At 33.6% G+C, this 9,513-nt stretch overlaps 1 long non-coding RNA gene across 14 annotated transcripts; it reads left to right on the top strand.

Annotated features, from left to right (window-relative positions):
* The first annotated feature begins 914 nt into the window (after positions 1–914).
* LOC110936935 lies at positions 915–5,617 on the top strand. 14 transcript variants are annotated; one of them, XR_002590422.2, is made up of 11 exons: positions 915–1,197; positions 1,281–1,317; positions 1,490–1,541; positions 1,735–1,854; positions 1,951–2,232; positions 2,312–3,248; positions 3,332–3,466; positions 3,546–3,590; positions 3,753–3,817; positions 3,972–4,089; positions 5,376–5,617. It is a non-coding gene; the product is annotated as an uncharacterized LOC110936935 (long non-coding RNA). The 14 variants fall into 14 exon arrangements; XR_002590429.2 differs by having other exon boundaries at positions 3,753–3,781; XR_004890498.1 differs by having other exon boundaries at positions 2,312–2,847; positions 3,125–3,248; positions 3,753–4,089.
* The last annotated feature ends 3,896 nt before the right edge of the window (positions 5,618–9,513 follow it).

Consider the following 9,513-nt stretch of genomic DNA (forward strand, 5'->3'; position numbering starts at 1 on the left):
TTTTTTTCAACGATAACGAATTCTCCACAAAAAAAAAAAAAAAAAAAAAAAAAAAAAAAACTGAGATTTGTCAACGCTCTTTAAAACCAACAAAACTTTTCTTACAACCTACAGTGCGGCCACACTTTTCATCAAAACACATACACGTTTTACTTATGGCTAATACCTCAAAAAAAAAAAACTCATTTAGAACAGACTCTCTTCACAAACCTATCCTTTCGTTTCTCAACGATTTTATACATTTTCCCAACACGTCTTGAACTTCAAAATCTCAATTTTAGTCAATCATCCTTTTCTTTTAGCCAAAATGCCTTTTGAGTCTTCCTCTTAAATAAATTTCGGGACGAAATTTCCTAAAAGAGGGGAGACTGTAACGCTCCGTATTTTTTTTTCTTTGTAACTTTCTTTAATTAGAAAGGTTGTCGTGCGTTCCTATTTTTGGAAACTCGTATTCCTTGTAACTGTATCCGAGACTTTGATCATAATAAAATTCGTTATTTCATACAAGTTAAAATTAGCTTATTCATTCATACTTATACGTATCGATTCATTATACATTCGATGTCTTGTTCATAAAACTTGTAGACATGACCGACTTACAAATACATATAGTATATTCACAACTCGTATATTTCGCATATGCAATTACGTCATATATAACCTACTTGTACAATTGATGCACGCACTTATCCTATCACATATTTGGTGGAATTAAAACATGTTTACATACTTGATTGATTATCTATACAACCTAATAAAAGGCTTAATTAGGGGACACATGTCCTCCTCCTAAGGCCTCTAAAGCTCATTTTCCCGCCAAAATATGCATTCTCCTCATTTTCCTTGAATTAACCCGACACGGGATCCGAACAACTCATTCGGGTCATTCCATATATAAACAAAGAACCCGTCCTTTTGTTTCCTCATTTTCAACATCGCATTAGGGTTTCTGCATATTCTCTCTCTTCTCCGCCGCTTCTCAAGATCTTCAAAATAATCTTCGAATCTCAATTGACTGATATGATAAGGTGTTCTTATGTGTAGTTTGTAGACCCGACATACGATTTGTGATGGTTGATCTTGATTTTTTTCCGGTTTTGATTTGTGAATCGTTTGATATTATCACCCGGACTGTTTCTTCTCATCATTCTCATTGGATTCCTAATTCATATCCCTACAACATCGTCAATACATCAGGTACGATCCGGATTTGTATATTTTATAACTTTGATTTTTGATTTTGAATAATTTTTTCAGATTTAGATCTGTTTGTTTTCTAGGGTTTTGAATAATCTGGTATCTCCCAAACTTTTTCAGGTATGATTTCATCTCCAAACCTCTAAACGAATTATGAGATTTGGATCTGTTTTTTTGACAGGTGTGTTGTTCCAGGCGTTCATCAAAGTCTGCTATTAATTTGTTATTGGATTTAGAATTTGATTTTGATTTTGATGTTCGTTTGTGACTGAGTTTGATTTTTTTTATGTAGGATTGCATTGAGACACTCGACATCGGCAAAACAGCCACTGCCAAATCGAAAGGTCATAACTTTATCTTATTCGTAAACGACAACCCCCGTATGATTTTTGTCTGAGACTAGGCCCCCAACAGGTTCAAATAATTCATTTTTGTCTAAACATAGGGCAAATATGTTAGATATTCTGTTCGCAAACGTTTGGTTATTTTTGCATGTTGATGATGGAAGTCTAATGTTTCTTTCTGTTATCATATCAGGTGGGAAACGTATATGTTCAGTTTCGGGAGGAAGAATATGCAGCAAAAGCACTGAAGAACCTTAGTGGAAGATATTATGCTGGTATACTTGATGATCATCAAGTGAACATTGGCTCTAAGGTTATACTTTTGTTTAATTTATAAAAAAAACTTTTAAAAAATTAAATTGATATTACCTCAATTTGATATCACCTCAATTGATATTACCTATAGCAGTGATGAGGATCAGGATGGAAGTTATGATGAGTATGTGTCTGATGAGAGATACAGATCAATGCTTGGTCAGCATGTTCATAAGTACAAAAGAAGGCACAAATATAATAAATTGTCGGCTTCTGCTTCCACACGAAATGGTATGTTTGGCAGCAAGGGTGGTATTGGATCAAAGGATCATAAATTCGGGAATGGTCGTCAAGGAGTACAAAATATTGAAACGGTTCCTCAATACGTAGGGCATTACAAAGAGGCAGATTTTTCTTCGGATTATGGCTTGGATAGGTTTGTGTTGTAAAGCGATGTTTCAATTTGCGTTTTAGAATTGATTATTCAATATCACATAGCTGCTTTCAATCTGCAGATCAGTTTATGAACCTGCTTATCTAGATATTGGGGATGGTGTCAGTTACAAGACTGCAGAGAGCTTATGAAATGCTAGCTGCCTCATTAAACTTACCTAAACCATCGGATATGCGAGTGGAGGAGTTTTACTTTACGAGCACCCTTTATTTGGGCCCATTAGCTTCAATGATGTCTGCTGACAAAAGGTTTGGGCCTATAAGAGGATCAGGAATGGGTGAGCCCAAACCACAATATGAATCACTTTGGGCAAGATTAAGTTCACAAACATCAAATAACTCTGCACAAAAGTTCGGTCTTAAAGTCAGTGATGCCGCATTGGATTCATATTCTGCGCCTGAGGGTGCAACTGGTGGTTTTAGACGGTTTATCATGTCAGAAAGTGGAGTGCTGCAGGTGCACTATGTGAAGGTGTTGGAGAAAGGTGACACTTCGAATTGTTCCGCTTTACTTTGGAATAAATTACAAACAGAAAATATAACAAGTGTTGCCGCATAAGCCTCCCAAGGTTTCTTTTTTGTTTTCAAGTTATTTAATGTGAGTCTTATGTGATTTGTTTTAATTTCAAGTTTCGAATATGAGATTTTGACTTTCTGGACTTTGGAGACCGTTATTTTTCCGGTTAAATCTTTTTGCAGACCCGATTCCTTTTATATAAGTTATTGAAGTATAGATTGAAGCATGTTTGATTACTATTTACTAAGATCCACACTTCCACTATATTTTTATATTTAAATTGCCACCCTAAAGCTTTTGAAACCTAATTCTTGCTCTTTATTTCCTAATTAAATATTGTTTATGGTTGGATGTGCAGATTTATTGTTGATTTTGTAATATTTCTTTAGATTCTAATTGTTACAATTCTAGATAACAATGGTTATCCAATATTACGGTTGTTGATTCGCATTTCGCAAGGTTTAGGGTTTCGTGTTAACCGGGTAAGTTCCTGGTCTGACTTATTTTTAGAGGCACTATGTCTTTCATTCGGATCTAAGTTATGGATTTCATTCGGATCTAACAGGTGCTCTCTAACCCTAACATTGATCGGCCTTTCGTCAACATTAAAGTGGTCACAATGAATACGCGTTGAAGGTGACAGATGGATCGATTGTCATTTGCTTTGTCCTGGTGTTGAGTCTTAGAAGCTAAAATTAAGGTACCATCTTTGGCTCTCTCAATGTGTGCATGTTTTTACTTATGTTTATATCGCTAAATCATACATTTTTTCTTGACAGGCAAAGGTTCAGCACTTGGTTTTGGTCGGTGCTATGCGAGCTCAGGTGTGTATATATATATATATTGGTTATTTGTCACAACCTTGAGATGAACTTGATTTTTTTTTATCATTTTTGAAACCCTAATTTAATTAATTTTGGGTCTCAAGTTAAATACCATGTTTGATTAACGGCGTTTGATTTCTGTCGCGTGTATTTTTCTCATAGGTTTTGGTGAACATGATGCAGTAGAAAAGGTTTAAGACGATACGGACAATTATGACGACTTTACGGTTAATATATAGTGTTTCTATGCTGAAATTGATTGAACTTGGAGTATTTGATTGATGAAATTAGGGTTTTTTATTTGTTTTAGCTGGATTGTATTTTATGGTGAAATTGATTGAAGTGGGATTATTTGATTGATGAATGTTGTTTAAATTGCAGAAGATGGCATCCTATTTCCTTGAAAATGCTACAAGAATGTTTAAAAGCTGCTTTGTATAGTAAGAAGCAATTGTGGCTGCAATTTAATGGAGATGTTACACAATGAACCGAACTAATTGTATGTTTTTCTTTGTTTGTTATTCTCCCTTTATCTTTGTTATTTTCTTTGTTAGACCAAGCGTAGTGGGGCGTTTTTAAAAGAAATGCCCAATAACGCTCAAAAACGCCCCTTCACCGCCCCCTGGGCGTGATTGGGCGTTATCTTGCATAAAAAGCCCCTTGGCATGGTTTGAAAAACGCCGAATGGTGGGATTGTTGGCCAATCACATTTGAGCTTTCATTTGCTTGGCCAATAAGATTTTTAAATGTTTTTTTTTTTATTTTATTTTACAACAAAACATAATGCCCAATAATGCCCCATCTCCACTACACCCATTTTAAAAAAGGCCCAATAATGCCCCATTGCTGACTGGGCTGCCACATGACGCAAAACGTCCAAAGGTGAATATTGCCCACTACACATGGTCTTAGGGTGGAAGCTGATGATTTTAGTATCGTGGTATGGTACGTTGCATTAATGCAAACATCCCTATTAATGATGTACATACTGATTTTTTAGGGAAATGGTAGATTAAGACTGTTTTACATTTTAACTGGTCGATCCACGTCATGCTTATCGTAACTGGTAATACAAAACAATTTTGCTAAAAAATAACATGTCAAAGGGCTCGAAGTGGTCAATGGTCACTTTAGTTTTAGTTTATTTTTAATAAATATATAAAACTTGAATCCTTCTATACCATTTTATTCAAAATTATTGGAGTTGTATAGGTCTTGCAATCATATTTTAAATCACCAGTTCTTCAAAAGACATTTATATGATGTTAATAAATATAATTTTGGGTAAACACAATCTGTCTCAACCCATAGTAAACAACCCCTTTATAAGTAATGTGGACTTTCCAAATTTTTTATTTATAAGTAATGAACTTCAATATATATGTGGACCTGCAAATTCTTAGAAAAGGTTTCCACTTTATGCTGAAGTACTAACACTGTTATGTTTTATGTGGTAGCAACATTTTCAATCATTTTCAGGCCTAGACTAAAGGTGGTAATATGATATATTCGCTTATGACTGGGGTTATGTACTTATGTGTTATATCTTAACCGTTTTATCTTTAACGGTTAAATGGGCCTAGAGAATATATAGTTAAAAGAGGGAACGGGTCTAATGGGTTGATTGGGTCAAAAGTTGCCAAAAGTCCTAAACGGATATACGTAGAACTATATATTGATATTTTGGTTTGTGCTGAAAAAATACTATAATTTGATTAGTTTCGATGGCTATTTGGTTAAAATGATGATGAAATTTAAGTGTTTTATTTGTATCTGATTTTGCAGCAATGGGAGTTGATAACAGCTTAAGGCTGGATGAATCTAGGAAAAAATTCAACGTCAAAGTAGTGTTGATGCGCCGAGGAGATCTCCGGTTTTGTAGGTGTAAGGCCAACTAATGTCTGTAGGTGTGTTGAAGTAAAAAACGACTATTTAGGGTTTGTTGATTTGAATTGTAATTGAAGAATTTCATCTTCCAAGTCATATAGTTGAAAATGACGTCAATTCAAGTTCCACGTCAATTTTAATATCTTTATCGTATACTCATTTACGGTCTATGATTATTGTTTAAGTCGAGGGTTTTAGGGTTTAGGTACCCGAAATGCCCAAACGAAGCACATTGGTGATTATTGGTCCTTCACAGTTAACAATATTTTATGGCCACCTGCTACGTTCCGATTGAAGACTCCGGTGTTGTTAAGAAGATGAGAAGTACTTGCTTTAAGTCTAAACCATGGGGTTGCAGAAAATAGAAGTTTCCTCTCTCTTTTACCAGAATGTTGCATCCTTTGCCCCAATCCCAAAATACTAATCCAAAACAAATTTATTGAACTCTAAATTGTTTGTTTTAAATCGATTACTCATGCTTAACCCTTCCCAATCAATTATCACTACCATATGCTTCATCTAAGTTATCCAAAAGTGCGTTAGTTATGTGTTTATCGTCATCATTTATGTTATTAGTTACATATTTTACAAGAGACTTGAGTTCGGAGTGGATGTAATTGGCACTACCATCGGAACTAACTTTGAATATTCGGCCCCAATTTGTATCCAAGTTACACGTTCATGATGTTTATAGTGTTAATGTAGATGATGTTGGATATGCGTATCTGCTTAATGATTCTAATTAACGTGTTAGTTAGTTAACAACATGTGATTTGATGCGATTTTGCTATTGAATTGGTTGCTTTCATGTTGTTCATATTAATAGATCATGAGTATAAATGGGTCCAAGACATTATCTTATTTTAATATATGTTTACCAGGTTTAGTAAAATTAATATTGTTTTGCTGGTTTCAAACTTATTTTTAGGACTTTGAGAATTAGAAACTGATGATTGGGTGATTATAGTTGACTCTAGGATCAACTAGGTTTGTTAATTTCTGACACGATCCGAAAACTAGACACGAACCTAACTCGAAATTCATGGATTTTGGTTTAGTTTAAACGGATACGGGTAAGTTTCACGTTGAACCCGCGAACATGTTTAGCTAAACAGGTCGGGTTAGTGTCAACCCGATCGGGTTGGCGGGCTGACCCATTTAACCTATTTATATTATATTATTTTTTTAAATACGTTATATGGCAAATTGAGAAAGTATTTTATGCCGTAATTATAACTTAAAAAGAGAACTTAACAATAAATGTTATAATATTCGTTTGTATTTTTTAGTTATATTTTAATTTTAATATATTAGTTTGAGGAAAAGAAAATTAGAATAAAAAATTTGGGTTGAATGGGTCGAGTTAACCCGTGAATATTTGGATCGGGTTCGTGTGCGGGTTCGAACTACAGAAACGTAATGTCATCATTCATTTATCTTTTCGTTTTATTTATATCAATAGTTCATTGGTTCTTTATGAACCTGAGAGTTTAATAATAATTTCCTATGGAGAATTTCATTATGATCATCATAAACATATAATCTTCTTTCTCAATACCCTTAAAAACATATTATTTTGTTCAAATCGCGAAGTTTGCAGGTATTATGCACGCATCAATTTCGTAGGTTAGGAAATCAATCTCACTATGACACATCAGTTGTTTTTTTCTCTAATTTCATACCGTATACTACTATAAATAATATTCTCTTTTAACCAATTTATGATGTTATTGGTTACTTTTCTTTTCAAAGAACTTCTATATATTACTAAAAAAAATTCATATTTTTTATAGGTACGGTGTTATTGGATGGCATGATATAATTGAAGTTGAATGTATTTCGTTAGGTGATGCTTGTATTTTCAATTGGTCTAAAACGAATTCGAAGTTATTGGTTACGAAACTTCAGCATGTAGAAGTGTTAGAGTAATAGGATTTCAATTTATATTTCAAACCAGAAAAACATATTTCATTCATTTACTTTTCAATTCTATTTTTTACATTTACAGTACAATGCTTCGTTTTATTTTAATCTTTAAATACAGATGACCATAATAAGTTCATGCGTACAGTTCGTAGTTCGTTTATGATAAGTAATGTAAATTTTTTTACCAAAAGTACAAACATATCATTTTTCAACACCGCGAAATTCGCGGGTATTAGCACTAGTACACTTATACATCACATGTTTTGCCTAATTGAAACATGCTAGGCTTCAACCATATTGCATATACATTAGTACATTATAAATATTTAATACATATCACGATTATACACATTAAATGTCAAAATAAAAAGGAAAAAAAAATATACAAATAAGCCTACCGACTTGCGGTCGCAAGTGGTGGCTGAATTAATTTGGTTGTTTAATTAATTGGCACAACATAGCATCATATATCTACAAGTTGTTATGACAAAAAAAAAAAAAAAAAGGAATGGAGCTGCCAATAGCAGCGATCGGAAGTTTCAAGGAAGTTTTAATTGTTTGTTTTCAATGTATAATGTTCCAACCAATCACATAATATTATATAGTTAGTTAATTGATCCAGTAATAAACTTAATTTAATAAATATCCTACTCAAACTAAGTGGGCACAAAAATAAAAATGTGTTTGCTGTTAAACAGCCTAGCGACCGGACAGTTTTTATGGGCAGAATTAATTTGATTTTTTTTGTTATGTTTAACCCCCAACTAATCATATTAAATGCCAACCAACTTAAACCCTAAATCTCTCCCTATAAATATAACTTATAACCAGCCCCTTTACCACTTTTACAACCCTTAAACACTCTCAAAATTCACTCTAAATCACTCAAAAATTCCCAGCTTTGAGCAGAAAGTTTAAGCCATTCAAAGTGAGTTCTAGCTCACTTTTTCAACTCTTTTCTTCTTGTTTCTTCTTCTAAAACACTTGGATAACCTCTAGGAAGGTTTTCACAAGTTTGCTTGGGCAAACTAAGGTGAACCCTCACCATTTTTGAGGTCCAAAGTGCATATAAAATTCTGCTCATTTTTATTTCTTTTTAAGTTTATATTTTGATAGAAAACTTGGTGGAATCTTGTTCCCACCAAGCTCAGAACTTAGTCTATGGTTGTGGGTTTGTGTTTAGGGGATTTTCATCAAAGTTTTAGGTTCAAAGACCCCTTTTATTTCTGTTTATACATAACAAATCAATGATGAAAACAAGCACAAGACATCATCTTTTATATGATGAACTTGTGACTTGTGAAGTGTGAACAAATGGAAGCTTTGGCTTTCCAAACTAAGTTCCACTCCTTCATTTGAACATATTATAACTTGTTAGATTAGATTTACTTTATTGTTATTCATGACCCTCCCACCATCTTCATGATGGTGTGTGTAGTGGTGAATCTTATAATGAGGTTTTCTAACCTCCATGCTTGACATACATGATGTTATATGACAATACTTGATTGGACTTAGTTTTAGGATGTATTATTACTATATAAACTATACATAATTATATAAAAACATGGTTGAGTTTGTGGTGTTAATCAAACCATGATTAGCCATCATAAACCTAAGCTATCATATCAAAGATTCTAGAGTTCTTGTTATGATTCCAATGGGCAATTTGGGACCCATGAAACCACTAATTATGGTGTCATAAGCAAACTCTTAGGGCTTAGATATTACTTTCATGTATACATACTTTTACTACTTTAATTTCTAAATTCCGAATTTTACCACTCCCTACACATCACGTAACCCTACCATTAAATCATCACTCACAAGCAAACTCGTCACTCTTGGATAATCGGAAAGCATGTGCAAATTTGTGAGTATACTCGTACTTTTCCCCTTTTTCTTTTACCACTTTTGGGGTGTAACATGTTTACCTATTGAAACTTACACATGAACTTTTGTCTAAACACACGAACATTCCTATAACAATGCTTGTATATGTGATGGCTTGATACTTTAAATTTGGGTGATTCTTATGTGTTGAACTTATCATTAACTTCGTACGAGCCAAACCTTGACATATGTAGCGCTATAGGATTAACGACCCGCC

The sequence above is a fragment of the Helianthus annuus genome, chromosome 4 (assembly GCF_002127325.2).
Source record: "Helianthus annuus cultivar XRQ/B chromosome 4, HanXRQr2.0-SUNRISE, whole genome shotgun sequence".
In the NCBI taxonomy this organism is placed as follows: domain Eukaryota; kingdom Viridiplantae; phylum Streptophyta; class Magnoliopsida; order Asterales; family Asteraceae; genus Helianthus; species Helianthus annuus.